We start from the raw sequence: 11875 nt of genomic DNA on the forward strand, positions 1-11875 counted from the left end.
AGGTTTCCAGCTCGCTTCAATCATGGACAAAATTGGCCCCCCAATGGCGGACATATTGACCATGTGCTCAGAACAAATCTCCATGGACGGTTCCTCATTGTAGTATATGTTCCTTTCAGACTGTATTGACAAAGTTTATATTCAAAAACAAAATTGTAACACATTTCGTGCACCACCCTGTATGTAAGCCAAGTACGGACATTATCGAGACACTTGGGAGCGAACAAACAGCAGGAAATTTGGAACTGGAAAGTACAGGTAAGGAAACGCTCGATGTTGCAGATACAGTACATGCGCAGAAGTCTTAGGAAATCATAACAAATACCTACAGGCAGTCCACTTAAACTGCAATCTTTAACATTTTATAGGAATCCACAGTATTTGCGAGCTGAAATGAGAAACATTACGTAATTTTGAAAGAGAAAAATGGGAGCTCAACTTGGAATCGACCGAAGTACAAGTAGGAACAACTGTGAATGAATAGGCTGACACAAGAAAGTGCAGAAGAAATTGAGAGCAAAATTCCTGCGTCTGTGATGAAACGAAAATTAAGATGCACTGCGATGAAAAAAGAAAAGAAAATGAGAACAAGAATTGCCCGAAACTACGGAAGACGCTGTGATAATACGATGCTAAACAGCATCTTCTACATCTGCATCTACATCTACATCTACATGCTCTGCAAACGACCGTGGCAGAGAGTGCGTCCCACAGTACCAGTTGTCAGGGTTTCTTCCTGTTCCAGTCACGTATGGAGCGCGGGAAGAATGACTGAATGCCTCTGTACGCTTAGTACTTATTGTAATCTTATCCTCACGTTCCCTATGTGAGCGGTACGTAGAGGGTTGCAAGTATATTCCTAGCATCATCATCTAAAGGCGGTTCTTGAAACTCTGTTAATAGACTTTCTTGGGATAGTTTGAGTCTCTCTTTAAAGAGTCTCGAAGTTCAGTTCCTCGCGTACTTATGTTACACTCCCACGGGTCAAACAAATCCATGACAATTCGTGCTGCCCTTCTCTGTATACGTTCAGTATCCCTTGTTAGTCTTAGTTGGTGCGGGTCCCACATACTTGAGCAACATTCTAGAACCGGTGGTACGAGTGGTTTGTAAGCAAAGTCCTTTGTAGGCTGACTGATCTATGCGAGTATTCTTCCAGTAAACGGAAGTCTGTCACCAGCTATACCCACAACTAAGCGTATGTCGTCATTCCATTTCATACCAGGTACTTAATGTGTCGGCCGATTCCAACAGTGACTCGTTGATATTATAGTCACAGAATACCATTTTTTTCGTTTTGTGGAGGCACAGTTTTACATTTATGAACATTTAAATCAAGTTGCCGTTTTTCCACCGCTTTGAATTCTTAACATCTGACTGAATATTTATGCAGCTTCTTGCACACAATACATTACAGATAACTGGATCATCTGAAAAACTCTGAGGTTACTATTATTATTAATACACTACTGGCCATTAAAATTGCTACACCACGAAGATGACGTGCTACAGATGCGAAATTTAACCAACAGGAAGTTGCTGTGATATGCAAACCATTATCTTTTCAGAGCATTCACACAAGGTTGGCGCCGGTGGCGACACCTACAACGTGCTGACATTAGGAAAGTTTCCAACAGATTTCTCATACAAAAACAGCAGTTGACCGGCGTTGCCTGGTGAAACGTTGTTCTGATGCCTCGTGTAAGGAGGAGAAATGCGTACCATCACGTTTCCGACTTTGATAAAGGTCAGATTGTAGCCTATCGCGATTGCGGTTTATTCTATCGCAACATTGCTGCTCGCGTTGATCGAGATCCAATGACTGTTAGCAGAAAATGGAATCGGTGGGTTCAGGAGGGTAATACGGAACGCCGTGCTGGATCCCAACGGCCTCTTATCACTAGCAGTCGAGATGACAGGCATCTTATCCGCATGGCTGTAACGGATCGTGCAGCGACGTCTCGATCCCTCAGTCAACAGATGGAGACGTTTGCAAGACAACAACCATCTGCAGGAACAGTTCGACGACGTATGCAGCAGCATGGACTATCAGCTCGAAGACAATGGCTGCGGTTACCCTTGATGCTGCATCACAGGAGCGCCTGCGATGGTGTACTCAACGACGAATCTGGATGCACAAATGGCAAAACATTTTTTCGGATGAATCCAGGTTGTGTTTACAGCATCACGATGGTCGCATCCGTGTTTGGCGACATAGCGGTGAACGCACATTGGAAGCGTGTATTCGTCATCGCCATACTGTCGTATCACCCGGCGTGACGGTATGGGGTGCCATCGGTTACACGTGTCGGTCACCTCTTGTTCGCATTGACGGCACTTTGAACAGTGGACGTTACATTTCAGATGTGTTATGACCCGTGGCTCTACCCTTCATTCGATCCCTGTGAAACCCTACATTTCAGCATGATACTGCACGACTCCATGTTGCAGGTCCTGTACGGACCTTTCTGCATACAGAAAATGTTCGACTGCTGCACTGGCCAGCACATTCTTCAGATCTGTCACCAATTGAAAACGTCTGGTCAACGGTGGCCGAGCAACTGGCTCGTCACAAAAGGCCAGTCACTACTCTTGATGAACTGTGGTATCGTGTTGAAGCTGCATGGGGAGCTGTACCTGTACACGCCATCCGAGTTCTATTTGACTCAATGTCCAGGCGTATCAAGGCAGTTATTACGGCCAGTGGTGGTTGTTCTGGCTACTGATTTCTCAGAATCTATGCACCCAAATTGCGTGAAAGTATAAGCACATAGCAGTTCTAGTATAATATATTTGACCAATGAATAACCGTTTATCATCTGCATTTCTTCTTGGTGTAGCAATTTTAATGGCCAGTAGTGTATTTCGTCTTCCGTACAGTGTGATCTTGCAGCTGTGTTAAGGGCAACCTACAGTTCACAGGAGTTTCTGCAAACGTGACGTTATTTTGACGCCAAAGTTTTGCATTGATGTGGACCGGGCTGTGGATAAGGGAGAGATTATGATGTTGGCAAGAATTAGCTCCGAAACTTACTGAAAAAGTTGTGCCAACTGCTTTTGCTAATACGCCTTCATCAGCACCAAAAGTGAGACCAATAACTGATTTACAAGCAAAAAGAATCTTAAGCCAGCCTGCACATATTCCAATATTCTGCTCATTCAAGTTTTTCAAGAAAATAAAGTTTTTTAAACATCTGAAAACTGATGTATGGAGTTGGTCCGCAGTCAGAAAAAAATGGGGGGGGGGGGGGGGGGCAGCCATTCTAACAAGTGAGGTAAACCATCAGCTCACTCACCTTGTGTCCAGTAAGTAAAGCCGTTTCGAAACACAGCTAGCATCTCTCGAAAACACGTCACTATCTGTAGCATTTGGTGTAATAAAAATCAAGAAAAGCGTAATGTAAGTGGTTGAAGAGGTACTTTAATGGGAGATTTTTGTCTGGGAAAGAAGTGGCCTAGAAAAACTAGCCCGTAAATTGTATTTTGTACACTTCACATATGGCTAAATTTTATGTATAGCTGAGACTACGCCACCTTTTTATTCTGTTGCAAATGTGTCAGTCAGTTCTATGCTTTTTATTTTGAATGGTAATTAGCTTTGCCAGATGATCAACGTGTGAATATTTATTCGCATTTGCGACTTTCACACTTAATATGTAGATTTGTAAATTGACAATGACAACGCAGACCTGATACGCACACGCCCGGAGAGAGAGGGGAATGATTCAAATGGCTCTGAGCACTATGGGACTTGACATCTGTGGTCATCAGTCCCCTAGAACTTAGAACTAGTTAAACCTAACTAACCTAAGGACATCACAGACACCCATGCCCGAGGCAGGATTCGAACCTGCGACCAAAGCGGTCACGCGGTTCCAGACTGAAGCGCCTAGAACCGCACGGCCACTCCGGCCGGCAGAGAAAGGGAACTACTATATGTACACAATATCGAATATTTAAGAACTAACTGCAATTAACGTAATAAAGAAGTCCCAGAACCTTTGCAAACGTGAAGGTGAGATGGTAGGACGCGAATCACCTCCGTAGCTACCCTCTGCTCTGTAACTCAACGCTTACAACCGCTGCCTCACAATCAACCGCTGGAAGATCAGCCCTCGCAGCATAAACTGAATGTAATGAAGGCTTTAGCAGCCGATACGTCCTTATATGACGTCTGATTATAACACATCAGAAAGAAAGTGTCGTGTTTTAAAAACTCTTCCATGTACAGTTGCCTTGAAACGGTGTGGTATCATAATACGCAATTTAGGACCTCATATCCAGTAGCAGCCATGACAAATGACTACTTGTTTGATGGATAAATAATTATAACGGTCACGTGCAAATGTCGTCAACTCACGGGGTAACAGTGTGATAAGTTTCTTTTTTTAACCATTCTTGACGGCCCACATAAAGTCTGGTCTTCCGCCATTTCCTTTGTCTTCACAGGAACACAGCCGACCAAGCGAGCAGAACCGTTGTTCCAGCTCCAAGTACTGGAGACGCTGTCCAATGCTCCGTACTGCATGCCTGGACTGCACACTTGCGAAGGGCGTTTCTGTTTTCCAATGCCTATGTACCCTAAGACGTGTCACTAAGAGTTTCGTGGCGTGCAATTTAGTAAGTAAGGACTACGAAATGCACCACTTACGCTTCGCGGAAACTGAATATAACCTGGCATCTACTACGACTGCTGTTTCCCACCAAACACAAAACGATACAACTGAAGTCATGAGCAAAGTTACTGACGTCTAACCTTAAATGACGGGAAAATTCTCCGTACAACTTCGTATGCATTACGTAGCTAAAAATGAAATATCCATCCAGATGGCAAATTTATTACTGTCTGTTTATTTGCATACTGATGAGTGAACCATCATTTGAATTCTGGGTTCCATATAACACTTTACAGCTTTGCATCAGAAGATCACATCATCAGAGACACCTAAAGAGTGAATAGTAAAGATATTGTTTACCGACGCAGAATGAATGCACATTTAACAGCACATGACGATTCTTGCTGCACGAATTTCGTGAAAGGAAATACGGACCAGTACTCTACAAGATGTGTCCACACTAGGAATAAGGAAATACCGCACCTGTTGCTACCGCTGCCAATCTTCTTTGACCGAATACATCTAGTAACAAGGACTATTTACTTTGTTTCCACCACAGCACATTCATACACTTCACCAAATCACAAAGATTTTAATTTGGAAGGCATGATATATACGGCAAAGTGCGTTGAATGTATTGCAAATCTGGACATCGGAATATACTCCGTTCATCACATTAAACTTCATGTAAACATTACACTACGTACTCTTCCGCGTTTGCTGGAAACTCACTGGATTTAGTTTCAGGTGGAGCAGATGCCAAGCGGTCACCAGTGCTATCAAGTACGATGATGAGGGTTCCTTTTATGCTGTGCCTATCTACTTGTGCTGTAATACGGGGCAACAGCTTTACCGGCGCATTTAGCTTTGACAGCGCTGGCCGGGCAAGTGGTCCAGCTAACGTGCTCTGGCGTGAGCAGTGGCAGTCCAGACGTAAACAGAGACGAGCAGAGGACAACACAGCTTTGGATGTGAATTTTTGAACAGAAGGAAATAATATATGGTAAAACTCGGGTAATTTTCTCCTCAGGCGACCGGACGGAAAATATAACATGCCATCGATATTAGCGAACATAGTATTTTAATTAAAAGCAGGAGTGATGAAAATTCGTGACTAACGAGGGTAATTTTTCTACATGAGCTGTGTGTGGCGTAAAAGCGCACTGTAGTAGCGCAATGTGGTAAAATACTTAAGCCACTGAAGGTATCGGAGTCAGTTGTCTGGTAATCTCTGAACTCCTACCACATCGGACACCGCTGAACACACTTCAGTACAGCTACGTTGATAACGAGTCTATCACAGACAGAACCCCCAAGCCAGAAAAATGTCCACATTTCCTCCTCCTCCTCTTTCGTGACGTGCTGTTCTGCAGTTCGCCATCGTTTGGCAGCGACGTGTCACAAAGCTTCGCGCATTAGTTGCAGTACGTTTGACAGCGTAATGTCTTGTTATTTCTCGCGACAAATCCCTTAACTTGGCTCCATATCAATTCTGTCGGGTTGAGACTGCAGTGTTACGACCACAACTTTAAAAATAATCCATTTGTACAGCGTCCTCGACGCCGTGAAAATTGTCTTCCATCTTTCTGCGACATTTATCACTCTGGCTCATGTGAGAACATATCTGTCGTACAAAACAATGGGCATATTCGAACAGAGTACTTTTTAATTTTTCTCCAAAACATTTAATAACGTAATGTTTTATCTTCAACCATCTTTCACAATCTTTTATAATATATCTGTGATTAAGAATGTATACTTGCAATGAAAACCAGAAATGTTCGTGTGATATGTAATTGTAAACTACAAGATGTGCATTTTTCTTAAAATTGGTGATGCACAAGTTAATTGCCATATATGGCTCAAAACCGTATCAACCAAAACCACTAAAAATAAACGCAAAATATATTTAAAACAGCAGTGACATCACACACACCCATGCCCGAGGCAGGATTCGAACCTGCGACCGTAGCAGTCCGACGGTTCCGGACTGCAGCGCCAGAACCGCTAGACCACCGCGGCCGGCTCTTGGCAATCACATACAACTGCTCACTTGACGAAAGGTCTGTTCCTAAAGACTGGAAAGCAGCACAGGCATAAAAGTAGGTATCTTAGGTGTTGCGATACAACTCGAATCACTTAAGAAAGGCAATTCTTCCGGTCCAGATGGTATACCAATCGGGTTCCTTTCAGAGTATGCAGATACAATGCCGCCTTTCTTGGCAATCAATTGGTTGGTTGGTTCAATTGGCTCTGAGCACTATGGGACTCAACATCTTAGGTCATAAGTCCCCTAGAACTTAGAACTACTTAAACCTTACTAACCTAGGGACATCACACACACCCATGCCCGAGGCAGGATTCGAACCTGCGACCGTAGCAGTCCGACGGTTCCGGACTGCAGCGCCAGAACCGCTAGACCACCGCGGCCGGCTCTTGGCAATCACATACAACTGCTCACTTGACGAAAGGTCTGTTCCTAAAGACTGGAAAGCAGCACAGGTCACACCAATACTCAAGGATGGAAATAGGAGTAATCCATTTAATTACAAACCCATATCACTGACCTAAATTTGCAGGAGGATTCTGGAGCACATACTGTACCTTAACATTATGACTCACCTTGAAGAAAATGACTTATTGATACATAACCAACACGGATTCAGAAAATATCGTTCTTGTGCAACACAGCTGGCTCTTTATTCCGATGAAGTAATAAGTGCTGTCGACAAGGGATGTCAGATCGAATCCATATTCCTAGATTTCCAGAAGGTTTTCGATACCGTTCCTCACAAGCGAGTATTAATCAAATTGCGTGCCTACGGAGCATCGTCTCAGTTGTGTGATTGGATTCGTGATTTCCTCTCAGAGAGGTCACAGTTCGTGGCGATAGACGGTACATCATCGAGTAGAACAGAAGTGATATCAGGCGATCCGCAAGGTAGTGTCATAGGCCCTCTGCTGTTCCTGATTTACCTACATGATGTAGGAGATATCTGAGCAGCCCCCTTACATTGTCCGCAGATGACCCTGTAATTTACAGTCTAGCAAAGTCATCAGACGATCAATTCCAACTAGAAAATGACCTAGAGAGAATTTCTGTATGGTGCGAAAAGTGGCAATTGGCACTAAGCAAAGAAAAGTGCGAGGTCATCCACATGGGTACTAAAAGAAATCCGAGTAATTTTGGGTATATGATAAATCGCACAAATCTTAGGGCTGTCAATTCGACTAAATACCTAGGAAGAGAAATTTGTTAACATCGAGTATAGATTTAAGTGTCAGGAAGTCATTTCTGAAAGTATTTGTATGGAGTGTAGCCATGTGTGGAAGTGAAACATGGACGGTAAATAGTTTGGACAAGAAGAGAATAGAAGCTTTCGAAATGTGGTGCTACAGAAGAATGCTGAAGATTAGATGGGTAGATCACACAACTAATGAGGAAGTATTGAATAGGATTGGGGAGAAGAGAAGTTTGTGGCACAACTTGAGCAGAAGAAGGGATCGGTTGGTAGGACATGTTCTGAGGCATCAAGGGATCACCAATTTAGTATTGGAGGGCAGCGTGGAAGGTAAAAATCGTAGAGGGAGACCAGGAGATGAATACACTAAGCAGATTCAGAAGGATGTAGGTTGCAGTAGGTACTGGGCTTGCACAGGATAGAGTAGCATGGAGAGCTGCATCAAACCAGTCTCAAGACTGAAGACCACAACAACAACAACCTAGGAATTACAATTACGAGCAACTTAAATTGGGAATACCACATAGATAATATTGTGGGGAAGGCGAAACAAAGACTGCGCTTTGTTGGCAGAACACTAAAGAGACAGCCTACATCACACTTGTCCATCCTCTGCTGGAATATTGCTGCGCAGTATGGGATCCTTACCAGGTAGGATTGACGGAGGACATCGAAAAAGTTGAAGGAAGAGCAGCCCATTTCGTGTTATCGCGAAATAGGGGTGAGAGTGTAACTGATATGATACGCGAGTTGGTCTGAGAGTCACTGAATCAAATGCAGTCTTGATTGAGGAGAGATCTATTTACGAAAGTGCAATCTCCAACTTTCTCTCCCTAATGTGTAAATATTTTGTCGACACCCAACTACGTAGGAAGAAATGATCATGATTATAAAATAAGAGAAATCAGAGCTCGAACGGAAAGATATAGGTGTTCCTTTTTCACACGCGCCATTCGAGAGTGGAATGGTAGAGAAGTAGTATGAAAATGGTTCGATGAACCCTCTGCCAGGCTCTTAAGTGTGAATTGCAGAGAAACCATATAGATGTATATGTGGATGTGATGAGTTTCATATTTAAATGCTTTAGGTATTCAAACCAAACAAAGAAAATTACGCACCACGTGGAGCGTAGAACCACCGCCTGCCGGCACACACGATGGTCAGTCTACGACCCTGTCTATCAGGCCACGCATACAGTTAACACCTCCCTTATTTCTGATACATAGTCCTACTCGAAAAAGCCAAAAGCTGATTTTTGTCTGTAACCTTGTAAACATTAACTACTTGTTTCTCGCCATTAACGGTGTTCCACGCGCGTGTTTCACTACGAAGCAGGAAGCAGTGACGTCCATTTTCGCGGTACGTATGAACAGCGAGACAATCAGAGCACAAGTACTGGTTACAGAGACACTGACTGTACACAATTTTTAAGATAAAAGTTACGTAGTTAGAGTACGATTAAGATAGACGTTGATGGCTGTTAATACGTCAGAATGCCTGAAAGGTTCTTCCGCACTGACATAGTAATAAGCTACCGAACACTGAAGTTGGACCTACTTCCAAGAGCGGAGCACCACCAGTGGTAAGAGAGCTACGGCTGCTGACCAATCATACCGCTTGCGTTTGTTTACATCTGGTTTGCTCTTATGACAAGTACATACTCCACCCTTTATTTCGCATTCACGTTTATGCTCTTATCCGTCTCTCAACTGTATCTTCTTATTCCACACCAACCTACACCTCTTGCTGTGCTACAGAATACTGAAAGCTTGTTCCCAACAAATAAGTAGGAATCTCAGCCACATATGAATTTTTCCAGATAGACTGAAATACGCTGTTGTTCAACAACGGCATAAAAAAGGGGATAGGTCTGATGCTAACAACTACCACCCAGTCTTAGTTCTGACATCTTTATCCAAAATTCTTGAAAAAGTCATGCATTCAGGGGCAGAATCTCTTATCTGTAAAAATGGCGTACTAATTAAATGTCAATTTGGTTTTCAGAAAGACTTTTCAACAGAAAATGCTATATATGTGCTTTCACTGATTAAATATTAAATGCACTGAATAACCGAACTTCATCCATTGGAATATTTTGTGACCTCTCAAAGGCTTTTGATGGTGTGAATCACGAATTTCTTCTAGACAAGCTTAAGTATTGTGGCATGAATGGGACAGTGCACAAATGGTTTAATTCATATTTAACTGAAAGAAAGCAGAAGGCTGAAATTAACAGTACAAATAGTCTGTGAAAACCAGCAGAGTCCTTTAACTGGGGAGTATCAAGAACAGTGTCCCACAGAGTTCCATCTGCTTCCTTATTGGTCTTAATATGCATTAATGACTCGCCACTCTATATTCATGAAGATAGATTCTTTTTGTTAATGATACAAGTACAGTAATCACACCCAAGGAAATTGTAAATAATATCTTTCACAAAATTACTAAGTGGTTGTCTGCAAGTGGACACTCATTAAATTTTAAGAAAAAAACAGTGTATACAATTTTGTGCAGTAAATGGCATAACAACATTGATATATATAGGCTATGAACGCAAGTCTGTTGCTAAGGCAGGGTATTCAAAATTTCTGTATGTGTACACTGATGAGAAATTGAGTTTGAAGAAACATCGATGATCTGCTGAAATAGTTAGGTTGAGCTACTTACGCTACTTCGGTTATTGCAAAATATTGGTGATGAACATCATTAAATTAGCCTACTATGCCTATTTTCATTCACTGCTTACACACGGTATCGTATTTGGGGGCAATTAGTCACTAAGAGGAAAAGTATTCATGGCACAGAAGGGTGTGATCAGGCTAACAGCTGGAGCCCACCGAAGAACACCTTGTGGACATTTATTTAATGAACTTGAGATATTCACAGTACCTTCGATGTACATATATTCATTTATGAAATTTGTCATTAATGACCCACCCCAATTCGAAAGTAACAGCGAAGTGCATAGCTGCAACACGAGAAGAAACGATGATCTTCACTACTCTGGATTAAATCTCACTTTGTCACAAAAAGGTGTGAATTATGTTGCCACAAAAATATTTGTTCATTTGCCAAATAGCATTAAAAATCCAGCAGATATCTAACCAACATTTAAAAGAAAAGAAAATTATGGAAATACGGAAGCGTCCGATCCCGCCCGTCTGCTTTGACCGATGACGTCACAGATATGGCGGAAACGACCATAAACAACGATTCCAATATGGGGCATATGAAGTCGTTATGTACGCATTGTGAGGACGAAAATACATCGAAAAACAAACAAACACACACTTTCCACAAGAAGCCTAATGACAGTAACGGGATAAGCGCGGGAAATGGGGTGTTTTTGGGTGGGGGCAAACTAAATATAAACAAATTTAGACGCCCACCCCCATACAAAACCGCACAAAAAGACGAAAAAAACCGACACCACAAAACTCCCCAAATACCACTAAACAATATCGTCTGGAATTGGACACTTCCCTTGACCTGCACACTTAATTTTATCCGTCATATCCATTCCTGAACAAAAACAACCGATTAATTTTACTAAAATTACCACACGACGTACGGCGAACACTAAATTAACCTTCACACAAAATCGTTAACTCACTGAAATGAATTCCACTACAAACACAGCTGACACACTAACAATTCTGTATAATGAGCAAATACAAACTGAGCCCATTACAATTTTGGTAAACATTTTTGGAATACAGTGATCAATAGATTATTATATTTTGACTAAAGTTCAGTCTTGATCACACCATTTATGTTTCAATGATATAGGTTTCATTGTTTCATTGAAACATAAATGGTGTGATCAAGACTGAAATTTACTCAAAATATTAGCCCATTACACCACACGAACGAAAACCCTGAACATACCAGAGAGCACAACAAACCACAACACGATGACATCTACAAACACGCCACACTCAAACCAAACTCCGCGCCGTCATGACGTCACACACGACAACACCCTTGCGTCACGGGTCAAAGCCGACGCGTGGGATC

Source organism: Schistocerca cancellata, chromosome 11, assembly GCF_023864275.1.
Source record: "Schistocerca cancellata isolate TAMUIC-IGC-003103 chromosome 11, iqSchCanc2.1, whole genome shotgun sequence".
In the NCBI taxonomy this organism is placed as follows: domain Eukaryota; kingdom Metazoa; phylum Arthropoda; class Insecta; order Orthoptera; family Acrididae; genus Schistocerca; species Schistocerca cancellata.